Raw genomic sequence first — 13762 nt, 5'->3', positions numbered from 1 at the left:
ATTCACAAGATGAATACACTTAACACAACTGAACTGCACACTTACAACTGGCTAAATGGTACATTTTATGTTATGTGTGTTTTACCATAATTTAAAAAATATATATGTATCATCTCACTTTTTCAACATTTGATTGTATTTAGATCTACATCTATGGACATTTACACATGTATGAAAAGAACCAAAACTGAAAGTATTTACTCCAAAGTGTGGATAGTGCTTTTTGCGTGAATGGGAATACGAGTAATTTTCACATTACTTTTTTTCATATCTCAATTTTCTATGTTTTCTTTAATAAGCACATGTTATTTTGTCACAAAAGTAAAGTTATAGGGAATAAGAGATTTTAAAAAATAATTTAAAATATATATGTGGGTGTGTGTGTATGTGTGTGTACATATATACATTTTTTTTCCCACACAAGTAGTATTAGGAGTTCATTATGGTCTGAACACCTGTGTAACCTCAAATTCATGTGTTGAAATCCTAATCTCAAAACTGATGTATGAGTAGGAATGGTATTGGGATAGGGCCTTGGGAGGTGATCACGAGTCTCAGATTATGGAGGCAGAGCCCTCCTGAATGGGATAAGGGCCTTTATGAAAGGGATCCCAGAGAGCTTGCTCTCTCTCCACTGTTGTGAGGCTGCAATGAGAGGGTGACCATCCATCTGCCAGGAAGTGGGCCCTCACCAGACACTGGATCTGCTGGCGCCTTGATCTTGGATTCCCCAACTCCAGAACTGTGAGGAATAGAGTTCCTGGGAGCAGGGGAGGGTGATTCTAAAAGACAGGATAATTAGGAAAAAGAAGTAGTCAGGACTTAGGGCAGCTATCAATCAGAAACCAGATCTGGATGAGGGCGGGGAGATAGAAGCAGCTCCCTTGCCAGCCTCTGGTACTTCGAGGTTGGATTAAAACTGGGGGCTGGGGCATGGCAGCATGCCTCCTCCGTGGGCAACTGGACCTGCAAGAGGAGCGCATGAGCCAAAATGAGGTTTTCTTTCTGGGAAAGGAAAATAGGACAGCCTTGGGGTCTTGAGAAGTGTTCAAGTGGGGAATGGACACCTTTAGTCTGTACCACAGAAGCACCAGGCACCTCTGTCCTTGAATCTAGAGAATCCAGAAGGTGGCTACTGAACCTCCTCAGTACAGTGGGGACAAGGGTTGTATGCTGACCAACATTATAGGAGAGGTGCTGGTGTCCTTTGGGATAACCAGGCACTTAATAGGAGCCACTGGCATGGACCCTCACCAAGGCCTTAGTCAGACACAGGCTCCAACTCACACCTTCCTCTCTCAGGGGTCAGGCTGTGGTGGGAACCAGGAAAAGAGAAGGGCCTTCCATCTGAGAACTGGCTGGGGCAGGATGCCTGGGGCACAGGAGGCTGTAGGGGAGCCCAGGCACCAAGCAGAGGAAGGGGTCAACCAGACAGAGGCTAAGGTTTGAGGAGGGGCTGCGCTTGGTTCCTGAGACTGGTTTCCCCAGTAGCTTGGGGTGTCCCTGGAAAGAATATGGACCATGAATTAGATGATTGTGGTGGGAGGGTGTGGCTGGCACTACGTACAGCTGGGCAATGTTGGAAAATCCCTTCCTCTCTCTGGGTCTTAGTGACTACTTCTGTAAAGTGGAGGAATCGATCTATTAATACTTTCTGGGTTATCATGAGTATTAAATAAAATTGTGGGTAAAAATGGTCGGGCATAATGTCTAGCACCCATCAGGTACCAGAAGAGGGGGTAGCCTCTTCTGTTTCACCTTCTGGGCACTCTTCCTCCATTTCCTGCTGGAATCGAGTGCTGTAAGCAGAGAGACGCTGCCTTGCAAGGACATGGAGAGACATGCGACAAGAATCCTCACCCGATCATGGACATAATGAGGGCCAGTGTGAAGGTCTGAGGCGAGGCCTGGCATGCTTTGTTCCTAATTGAGGGAAAGGGAAGGCTTTCATAGATCAGAAGGCTAGGGAGGCGGGGGATGGACTAAATGACCTCACAAAGCCCATTTCCTCCTTGCTCTGTTCAAAGTGGCACTTTTTCTTCTCCCCAGCCCTGCCCCAATCCCTACCGTGCAGGCGACTCTATTTTATCCATGCTGGACCGGCCCTCACTGCATTCTCACCTTTACTGGAAATAAGGAATAAATAAATACAAGGTCCCTGAAACTGTCTCTTTGAAGTTTAAAACAATACAGTGCAGGCCCCCTTCACCTGCCCAGAAACCGGATCTCTTGTCTCTCCTTGCCCCTCCTAATCCTGCTGCTGTCTTCAGCACACATTAAGATTCCTCTCCAAGGGCCGCTGTAAAGGCAGGATGGCAGGGGCGGTGATATAATAACGAACAGCAGGACCCCTGGGCAGGAGATTCTGATAGCCCACTCACTACGAAAGGCTCACAGAGAGAGCAAGGGAAGCCAATGCCTTTCCACCAGCCGGAGCCCGGCTAATTGCCACCGGGGAGAAGGGCAGAGTGCTCGCAGGTAACAGGTGTGCCTTGTCTTAATGAAGACTGACTTGTTTGCCCAGAGCTGCCTGCAGAGGTAAGAGGAGCAGGAGGAGGGACGTGGGTTGCTTGGCTCCACGCTGGACTCCACCAAATTAGAGGAGCTTGCTTTGTCCCCTTTATGACCCACCCTGTGGGTGGACATATGGGAAGAAGGGGAGATAAATAATATCCCCAAAATAGTGCTTGCCTAAGAGAATGGTAGCAACTCGATTATTTGTGGGTGGTGTATTCACTTTGCAAGATATCTCTGGCCTTGTTACTGTCCAGAAAAATTCAATTAGGAGATAGCAAGGACAGTGAGGGGGCAAGGGAGGGGAGAAATGAGGGCAGGGCGAGAAGGAGACACCGTGAGTCTGCCGTGGGAAGGGAGAGGTGGAACAAGAGAGCTGGGACATGCAGAGCTCCGAATGCAATTCAGCAACAAGTGTTTATTAATTGTCTATTATTTGCCTGAAACTTTACTGGGCACTGGGGACATGGGGAAGAATGAGCACAGTCCCTGCCCTAAATCTGGCAGGTGATGCTGTCATGTAAACAGACATTGCAGCACAATGCGAGGTGCTATAGCAGAGGCTCCGTGTCCAGGGAGCAGAGAAGAGCGGGAAAGATAGAGAGGAAGTCAGGAGGAGTTAAGACAAGAAAGCCATGTAGACAGCAGAGGACATTTTAGAGGAAACCATGAGGATGAATTGTAGTTCACCTAGTGGGGCAGTACTGGAGCAAAGGAGGTTGAAGTGAGGACATTCCAATAATAAAAGATGATCAGAGGAGCGAATGGGCACAGTATATTCAAGGCAGAGTGGTTGGTTCCTGGGGAGAGAGAGGGGAGCAGAGAGATGCCACTGCAGAAGTCTCCTGGGATCAGAGGATGAAGAACATCAACAATACCCCAAGAAGTAGTGTCTGTCCAGAAGACACCCAGGGTTATCAAGCAGCAGTTTTGGGTGCTCCTCTGTTGTACAAGTATGCTCTCTCCTCTAGGGCCACAGATAATCAAGAGTGGGAAGCAGCGAGCAGGACTTACAATGGGCTATTCCTCTTTCTTCAGAAGACTTTTGAGCACCTCTCCTTCTTCTTTCCATCTCAGCCTCACATCCTTCCACTAAGAGGCAAAATGAATTCAGATCAGGGCACAACGGATGAAGGCATGAAAGCACAGACAGATCGGGGACTTGCTCAGGGCTGCTCAGTGTCTGCTCTGGGTCCAGCTGCCTTGTCCCACTCCTGACTCAATACTCCATCATCCAGGCTTAACTGATGAAAATGATTCATCACTGAACTGGTCAAGGTTGAAAGGATGAAATCCTGGAATGACCAACAACCACAACCATCTACATCCTGGATACCTTGCCTAAAGCTCAGCACAACAATGCAAAGTAGGTATCAGTTTCCCATGAGAAAACTAAAGCTCAGAGAGATTATGTAACTTATTCACCATCACAAAGCTAGTGAAAGACTGAGCTGGGATTGGAAGCCAGGTGTAGTTGACACAATGGCCTGTGTTCTGTTTACTACCACTTCTCGGAACAGTGAGAGTTAGGGGAAAGACTGGGGTGGAGATGGCATCTCAGAATTGATCCAGTGCCCAGGACCAGAATCTCGGTTAATTCCACTCCATGATGTATTAGAAACAAGGGGGTGGGAGAGGACAACACAGTTGTGTTAGTTTTGTGTTGTGATTTTTTTAAAATCTCTGAGATGTCCCAAAATGTTGACTTTGTAAATTTGTTCAGTGAGGAGGTGGGTAAACACAAGCATTTGGAATGTGAACAGCATCATCCAGCCAGAACGCCCAGCAGGTTTGCAGAGGTAGATGTAAAACACTGCAAACAGCATGCGGGAGCAACCGGCTCTCCCCGAGAGGGAAGTACAGCCTCAGCATGGAACTGGAAGCCTCCAGAAGACCATGGCATGCTGAGAGGGAGGAGAGGCATGCTGCCGGGCCGTCCAGCTGTCCCTCGGGGCCCTCCCTTCAGGAGGGCAAGGCCGTACAGTTCACAGCACACCCATTTCAAGCCTCAATGAGTTCAGTGAAATGCCATCTCCCCAGGTCAGCCTTTTACATTACACCAGCCCAGTGTCCCTGCTCGACTGCAAAGCATTAACTGGGGTCCTGCCTCATCAAACATGCCACTGTGGTGTTACAGGATGCATTCTGGGTAATGACAGGCAGAATGTCAAAAGACCTGGGGAGGGAGATTTACGTTCTGTCCAGCAGTGCAATGGAAAGCTCAGGAGCTACTGAGCACGTCGTCACCGGAAGCATCCAGAAGACACCGAATAGGCATCTGCATTGTGTGATGTACTGGAGTCACACTGGTTTGAGCTGGAATTCTGGCTCTACCATTTATTGGCTCAATTTCCTCCAGCCTCAATTTACTCATTGGAAAGGGGGTGGGAATAATGGTATCTATTTCACAGGGCTGTTGTGAGGAGAAGATCATGGCTTAGCACAGGGCTCAATAAATGAGAGAGACCATCATGAGGGTGAAGGTGGTGGTGATGGTGGTGGTGAGAATATAAAGAGGAAGAGGAGAGTGAACACATTCTTGACTCTAAAGTGAGTTTAATGAGAAGCAGTTGTAGTGGGCCACTCTATACAACTTACCATTGTGATAGCCCTGCTTCCGTATGGAGAGCTAGATAGAGGAGGCTCTGAGAAAGTTATCCCACAATAAAACACACCCAACCCTTCCTTCCTTCATTGTGAGTCAGACACATTCTTCCATTTCTAATCCTTCGTATGTTCTCTCTCAGAACTCGGGGACAGTGAGATACAATTTGGCCAATTAGAGGTCTGCTTAATTGCTAGCATTTTGCAAACCACTGCCTTATCGGCCAGGAGGGCAATAATATCAAAAAGACCTCCTGGTGACTTCACAGTTGGGAAAAATAGATGCTCCTAAGTCATCCCTTCTACCCTCCTCTAAGTATCAAACCCCTTTCTCCCCTGGGGAAAATTCTTCTTTCATTTGCTGTAAAGTGACTTCTGCTGAAGTGTGTGTTTTTGAAGTGGAAAATTGAAAGCACACGATTCATTCCAAAAGAAAACTGTTAGTTCACAGCTGAGAAATCACTTTGCTATTGGTCCAAAAGGTTGCTTCTCAGGTTTGAGGGGGACAAATTTGTAACTCCATTTTCTCCTTCTCTGATTACAGAACTACCCCATTGATAGATCAAGAACCAGAGAAATGAAGATCAAAATCGCACCTTTATTCCTAATAATGTGAAAATAGAGGGTGTGGCTTGTGTCTGATCAGAATGACCTGCTACTTTACCCCTGAGCTGCTCTGATCCTCCAAAACTTTAAGTTTCCCTAGTCAGGGCAGAGCCAGCCCCACGAATCTTAGCACAAGGCTGACAGCAGAGCTGGTGTGTTCTCCGAGGGCAGACATATACCAAAAGAGAGGGAGAGGGAGGGGAAGAGAGTGGGTCACACATAAACTCAAGTGACAAATCACTCCTAGCTGGGTCAAAAAGGGAGCAGAGAGGGGCCAGGTGTGTGGCTTCAGGGAAGTCCTTCTATATGAAAACTAGAGAAAGAAGGGGATAAACATTCCCCAGCTTTTTGTTCTCTTAACCAGCTGGGCTTCACATTTAACCCCTGGACAACCAGGTATGTGGTCACTGGCTTCAGAAGGGGATGAGCTAACTATCTGAGCAGGAAGTCGCTCCCCCAGCATCAACCTCTGCTCCTTCCTGTGTCTTCCTTGGACCATCCTAAGACACTGTTGATTTCACTTCCATAAGCCTCTGAGATGGGCCAGAACAGCGTGTTAATAAAATCAAGTCCAAGGCTATGCTGTGTCTAAGATGGAAAATTCAGAGCCTGTTCTATTTCCAATTCAAATTTATGTCCAGCCACATGGCCCAATAACCTCATCAGAGGTTCTGTAATGAGGTTTAATAGCAGAGTGAAGATACTTCAATAATAAAATGCGTAAAGAGCTAATAAAAAATGCATAAAGATTTCTTCAATAATAAATGCCAAAATAAGATGCCCCAAATTTGGATATAAACCCTTCCCATTTTCAAATTCCTAGGGAAAAATTTAGAAATTAAAATCCCAAAGAGATTAAAGTCCAAAATCAAAGTATTTAGCCCTTGCAAATTAAAGCCCAAAGAAAGTCCAAATTGCCCAAGTTACATTTAAGTTCAAAGCAGTGCAGAATCTCCCCAGTCCCCTACTCTGCTCAGTCTCAGACAGCAACACTCTTGGTGTCTGAGCAGAGTGGGAAACTCCGTGAGCAGCTGGATCCTGAGTCGGCTTCCGTTGGGGTGTATGTATGTACTTTCCCAGCACCTCAGAAATGAGAACATTCAACTCCAAGTTCTCTCATGCACTCCATTATTTAAGAGCCCAAAGAATTAATAGCACGTTAAGGCTTATCAAAGCTCTATCCTGACACCAATAAAATTTAGAAAACCAGACATTCTGAAGCCCATACAGCAGTGGTCCCAGGCAAAATTATGTTCCCAGCCCCAGTGCTCAGTTTTGCCAAAGATGATAGCAGAGCATCCGAGTACCAGAGGAAAGCAGGAAGCCAGAGATGGTCCCGGTCCAGCCCTAGCAGGATTCCCATAGTGCGTACCAGTAACCCAGACTCCATGACCTTTGCCCATCAGTCACAGGGTTATTCCTGGCCCTGTTCTATTAATGCCTTCTTCTCCCTCCATGTAGAACACCACCATATCCCCACATGCCTGAAATCTCCTCTGCTGGAGAAACTGGTGTCACAGCTCAAAATTCTCACTCTTGTCAAGGGTATTTAAAAAATAAATGTATGGGAGATTGGCAGGAAGGTATTTGTGAAGAAGGCTTCTTTAGAGAGAGCTGAGCTGTGAGTTCCACCTCCCTAAAGGGGAGAGGCAGGTGTGACTGTCCCTTATCTCAAGCCTACTAGGGGCTGTTCAATGGGACCACTCAGACAGCAGAGTGTATGTCTCCTGTAGTGTGGGAGAATGAGTGCCTGACATGTGACCTTCACCTGTAAGATCTGGGTGACAGAAGGGAGGAAAGCAGAGGATGTGGGGCATGACTGAGTTGCCCTCTCAATACCTGTTCAGGCAAAGATGGGTGTTTCCTAAGGTTTGCATATGCACTTTGCAAGCAGGAGATCTGGGATGGCACAAAGTTAGGCCCTGCCCACTCAGCCGCATGCAGGGGCAAGGGACCTCTGCAGAAAGAAGCTGACCATTCAACCCCTACCCTGCTGCAGGCACTGGCTGGGGAGAGAGAAACCAGCTATAACTTTGTATGAAGTTGGAAGCTTTGACTATTACATGGGATCAGGCATTCTAAATATGAGTTGAATCTAGATGTGATTTCAGGTGTCATTAAACATTTTACTTCCCCCAAAATGTTCCTAAAGGCCATGGATCTTTTCACATATGTATTCAGGGTTAGAAGAACTTTCCTCCTTAAATAAATGTAAACGGATAGTGGGAAATCAAATAAAGTTGCTTTGTGATTTCATTTCACACACCAAGCTTGTTCCAAAGAAAGGTCACAGTGGCATAGCACTTGACCTGTGCTACAGATTCTTCTTTACTTAACTTGCGGCGTGGCTATCTGTGGACACATCTCATCTCTGGCCAGTAGACTGTAAGCTTCTTGTAGACATGTGTCTTCTTTATCCATTACAACTCCCTTCTAGATGTTTGGAACATGGCAGGTATCCAGTAAATACCTGAGCATAAAAGGAAGGCCAAAAGGAAGAGAGGATGGGAAAGACAGAGAGAGAGAGAAAGAGACAGAGAGAGAGAGAGAGACAGTGAGAAGGAAATGAGAGTCAGAGCATCCATGAGACTCTTGCGCAGCAGAGATCAGTTCATCAACAGAACCAGAGTACTGTGGGGCTAGAAGTTGATGGGCATCTTCCCTACTCGCTGCCATGTATTTTTTGTCTTTGAAGCCTTTGCCACAGATTACCCTTTGGTCCAGACCTGCACATAGCCACTCACTGCTGGCCATCAGTCACAGGTCAGATGAGCAGAAATGCTGCTGGGCTAGTCTAGAGATTGCTGGCTGGGAGTCCAGAGTTCCTGGTACTAGGTCTGGCCATTCACACCCGGAACTCTTCATTGCCTCATCTAGTAAGTGGGGATGGCAGCATTTCCTCTGCTGAGCTCTTAGGGTTATTATGTAGAGTATTTGGAAAGAGCAGGTTTCAAAAGTGATTGCCAGGTGCTGGCACCTGCCCCAGATTTCAGCTGCCCTTTGAAAGGCTGTATAACCTACATAGGTTGGGCCCTGGGGGGCTTCTCTCCCAGGCTGGGATCAGAACAGTACAATGTAGACAGCCCAGGAGATCCTGGTCTGGGCCTTTCCTCTCTTCATGACTGCAGTGCTCCCCATTTCGTCTGCTCCCCTGATGACTAAAGGGTTAATGAGTAGAAAGATCAGAGGTTTTAATGCTTGCCCTCTCTTTGCAATGCTGCCTTTTCCTTCTTTGACACACAGTCCATTCTGTAAAATGGGCTCTGAATGTGCACGGATGTTGTCCAGCTGCAGTTAGTGATGAAGCCACATCAGAGCCTCTCTTGATGCTGCTCCTCTAACATGGGGTGTACATATGAAACAGAAAGAAAGAAGAAAAAGAAGAAGGAGGAGGAAGAGAGGGGTTACTGGGGAGGGAGGAAAAGAGAGAGAGAGGAAAAAGGAAGAGGGAGAACTGCCATCTCTCTATATTTTTAATTACATAAATAATACATGTTCATTATAGGAAGTCACACAATAAAGGGATGTATTTTTAAGTGAGTAGTCTCACCTTACCTCTCTCCTACTGTCTTGAAGTAAGTCTGGGGACCTCTCTGAAATCTCATGAACTCCAATGTATTTATTTGACCCCAAGCTCTCACAAATCCTCTGCTTCTCACCTAACCTCACCCCTCCTGTGTTCTCCTGAACACACACACACCCCACACCCTCGTCTCTCTGCTGTCGCACTAGTTTCTCCCAGGCACATTTGCTCCATACCCTCCTATAGGCAAAGTCTAGCAACATCATAATTGCCAGTCTGGTCTAGAATCCATTGAACTGTTCGGTGTGTCCTTCACTTTGGAGAATCCTGAAATAGTCATTGTAAAATTCCCTTGGCAGCCCCTTCCTAAAGAGGAGGGCCCTCCTGCAGACACCGTTAGGAAGGTTGTAGAACTGATGGGGAAGGTACCACTGTGAGACTAACATCAGTGAAATGCGTCTGAACATTTCCAGAGCTGAGTAAACCATATGTCTTCATAATTTGATTGTGTCCTGGTCCCAGAGGCACCTCCAGCTCTATTGAACACCGATGGAGTTATTTAGGATCATAAATAATATTATCAGAGAGGGTCCACTGGGTAAACAGAGTCAGTGTGTAAATTGTTGGAGTGTGATATTGATTGTTCTTCACTGACTAATGAATTATTCCATTTAAGAGCCCATAGAAATAGTGCATAGCATTTTAAGGCAATAGGGCCTTTGAAGGATTTTCTTGAAGAGCAGCTTCTGTCTAGTGATGTTGGCTGCCACAGCTAAGGAAGAACACTTCATCAGCCACTGTGCCATCACAGGAAAATAACAGGCAGCCCCACGGTGCAGGAGCCCCAGAAGGAGTTATGAGGTTGAATGAGGGTGAGGAACGGAGACAACTGCCAGATGCAACCACATCCAGCCCCCTGCTGCTGCAGGTTTCAGACCAGGTCTTCACGAGGTTCACAGGCTACAGATCTATTGCAGAAGTGCCCAAGATGTGGGTTCCAGAGTAGGGGCTTATTGACATACGACTTTGTATATTGTCTATGAGCTATTCATTCCATGCTCTGACCTTCCTCAGTGACCTGTCAGTGGCTGACTGAGCTCATGCTTTTAATGCAAGGCTATTGGTGAGAGTTTCAAACAGTGGAGGTTGCTGCTAATTTCTGTACCTGCCCCTGCTTTTAAGAGTGTAGTAACTCTCCTGCCTACAAGTCTACATCTTGGCCCCTTTCCTTACTATGACCCTTTAACCTTCCCAGTTTCTGCTCAGCTCTTGGCCTCTTGTCAGTCTTTATTCCCTTTACTATAGAATGTCTTTTCATATCTTCCTGCCCCACCGCACCCCACTCCACTTAACTGTTGGACTGCTTGTCTTTTTCTTAATGGCTCTTCTGAATTCTTTATATTTTATCAAATCTATTTGTACTAATCCTTTACTGAATCTATTTGTTGCAAATATATTTCTTCCCATCTGTGCTTTGTCTCTTCACTTTCTTCATGCCATTATTTTGGTGAACGTACATTCTTAATTTTAATGGAGTTATATTTATCAGCTTTTGAATTCATTATTAATGCTTTTTGTGTTTTGTGGAAGAAATCTTCTACACCTCTTAGTCACAAAGACAGCCTCCTTTATTTACTTCTAAAAGTTTTACAGCTTGGCCTTTTACATTTAAGTCTAGTTTTTCAAGAAATTATTTTTAGGATTTACGCATTAGGATCCAGTTTCAGTTGTTCTTCGTAATTACAGGCAATTGTCCCAGCCCCAGTGGTAAGTTGTTCCTTATTTCCCCAGTGACCTGCAAGGTCACCTGTCATATATTAAGTTTCCTTGGATCTGTTGCTAGCTCTCTATTCTGATTCATTGGTCAATTAGTCTATCCCTGTGCTAACAACACAGTATCTTTTTTTTTTTTTAATAGAGATAGGGTCTTGCTGTGTTAGCCATGCTAGCCTCCAACTCCTGGCCTCAAGCTATACTCCCACTTCAGCCTCCCAAAGTTCTGAGAATACAGCTGTGAGCCACTGCGTTCAGCTATAATACCACAGTACCTTAAACATCTACAGCAGTGGTCCCCAACCTTGTTGGCATCAGGGACTGGCTTAGTGGAAGACCGTTCTTCCACAGACATGCAGGGCAGGTGATGATTTTGTTTCACCTCAGATCATCGAGCACTGGTTAGGTTCTCCTAAGGAGCGCACAACACGGATCACTTGTATGTGCACTTCACAATAGGGTTCACATTCTTATGAGAATCCAGCGCCACTACTGATCTGACAGGAGGCAGAGCTCAGGCAGTGATGCTTGTTGGCCACTCACCTCCTTCTGTGCAGCCCAGTTTCTAACAGGCCACAGACCGGTACTGGTCCACAGCCCAGGGGCTGGGGATCCCTGGTCTTCAGGAAAATCTCCTCCTTCTGCTCACTGACTTCTCCCTAATGACTCTCTGGTCCAATTCAGTCCTCAAGACCTAACCCTTCCATGAATTCTTGCATAATCTTCTATCAGCCAGTTCTCGCTCTCCTCCCTTTCTTTGATCTTTACCTCTACCATTTATTTACAAGTTATTACATAGTGTCATGTGCCTGTACCTCTGTCTCACACACTAACTCCTGTGACAAGGATTATTTCTTTCGCTTCTTTTTTCTCTGTTTGGCTCCAGCCCCATCTCTAAAACCTCACATAGTACCAGACTTCCTATAAATTCAGTGAATACCTGTTAAAAAGATTCAAGGGTCAATCTCAGCTTATATTTTTAAATCTCAATGGACTTGCCCATCCTGGAAAACAGCAACAATTTGGGCCCTTCTGGACACATTACACTTTTTATTTTTTATTACACTTTAAGTTCTGGGGTACATGTGCAGATAATGCAGGATTCTTGCATAGGTACATACATGGCAATGTGGTTTGCTGCCTCCATCCCCCTGTCACCTATATCTGGCATCTATCCCCATGTTATCCCTCCCCAACCTCCCTACCCCCTACTGTCCCTCCCCAGTCCCCCCCAACAGACCCCAGTGTTTGATGCTCCCCTCCCTGTGTCCATGTGTTCTCATTGTTCAATATCCTCTATGGGTGAGAACATGCTGTGTTTGATTTTCTGTTCTTGTGTCAGTTTGCTGAGAATGATGGTTTCCAGATTCATCCATGTCCCTACAAAGGACACGATGAACTCATCTTTTTTGTGGCTGCATAGTATTCCATGATGTATATGTGCCACATTTTCTTCTGGACACATTACACTTTAATTATAAATTATTTTTTCTGGCTTATCGGAGCAAACTCAGTGGAGTTAACGAGGCTGAAGAAACATGGTGGAAGAGTGGAAACCACCTTCTTGTCTTTTCCATGGAAAACTAAGGCACTCAGGTGCATTGGGCCATATGCTACAGGAGCAAACATCCACAGGGTTGGAGGTGGTACCGGATCCAGTCTGAAGCCCAGGGCAGACTCTCCACACTGCCAACCCAGCAGACTCTGCCAGCCACCAGAGAGGATGCTTGGAATCTCATGTACTTGCTGCCCCCATACCAATTTACAAAACTGCCTTAGTCTTCCTAGTCAGGCCTGAATCACGGGCCACCAAAGGAGGCTACCAGAAAAGGGACTTCCTGCAGCTAAGAATAGGACGGACTCAGTGAAGTCTTGCAAAGCCCCTGAAGACAGGAAACCTTCCTGGCACTAGCTGATACTGGTGGTGCTGCAACATAGATTGCAGCCAGATGAGGGAAGTGGAGGTTTATGCTTGTATAAAAGGTACAAGAAAAGGAAGGGGGAAGCAGAAGGAATGGAGAATGTACTTAGTGGTTGACAAAGGACTCATCATTCATTCAACAAATATTTTTAAAGATCCTCTATATATTGGGGACTCTGCTAAGTGCTGAAGACTCAGGAATGAAGCAGACCCTGGTTCCTGTTTCTTTTTAGAAGCTCACATCTTGGGTACAAGCTAGTCTTCTCATCTCCCTTCATGTCCAGAGAGCTAGAGCACAGCTAGATCCTCTGCTGTCAATTAGGAGAACTGAAAACCACCACTAGCATGTCTACATTTCTATTTCTACATCGTGCCCCCACCAGAGCGGCAGCCAGGCACAGCGGTTGTGGAGTGAGTTGCTTAGCCCCAAGTCATTTGCCTTTGTTTTCTGAGTTCAATCTTTAAGTTAATTCAGAGCAAAAGACAGTTACTTAAATCCAGATATTTTATCTTAATGTGGGTAATTCCCATAATATCATACATTAAGATGTCTGATTTCAGCTGCCACCCAACAGGTGGCAGGGATGTCGTTTCAGACCTGTTTTATCGCTGCATGTACATATGTTTCTATTTCGTTTATGGCACATGAGAGGCTGTCACCAAATTGGTCTCGCATTCAAAGTGTGGAAATAGAAGCAGTTAGATCCTGACCTTTATGTAAGGTAGGAACTTTGTGCATTGAGTGCATGTGTATGTGTATGTTTATGGCTGAAAAAGGGAAGAGGGAGGAAAGAGGATATAACTGCCGACCCCCACCAAGG

The 13762-nt window shown here is 45.9% G+C and overlaps 1 long non-coding RNA gene across 1 annotated transcript in view; it reads right to left on the bottom strand.

Annotated features, from left to right (window-relative positions):
* LOC135274615 (uncharacterized) overlaps window positions 1–13762 on the bottom strand; it is a 77889-nt gene that overhangs the window by 54628 nt on the left and 9499 nt on the right. The gene's annotated exons all lie outside the window — the stretch shown is intronic.

The sequence above is a fragment of the Aotus nancymaae genome, unplaced genomic scaffold (genome assembly GCF_030222135.1).
Source record: "Aotus nancymaae isolate 86718 unplaced genomic scaffold, 86718_ANA_hifiasm-v0.15.2.pri h1tg000012l, whole genome shotgun sequence".
Lineage (NCBI taxonomy): Eukaryota > Metazoa > Chordata > Mammalia > Primates > Aotidae > Aotus > Aotus nancymaae.
Note: the sequence above shows the minus strand (reverse complement) of the source record. Positions and strands in the feature narration are given on the sequence as shown.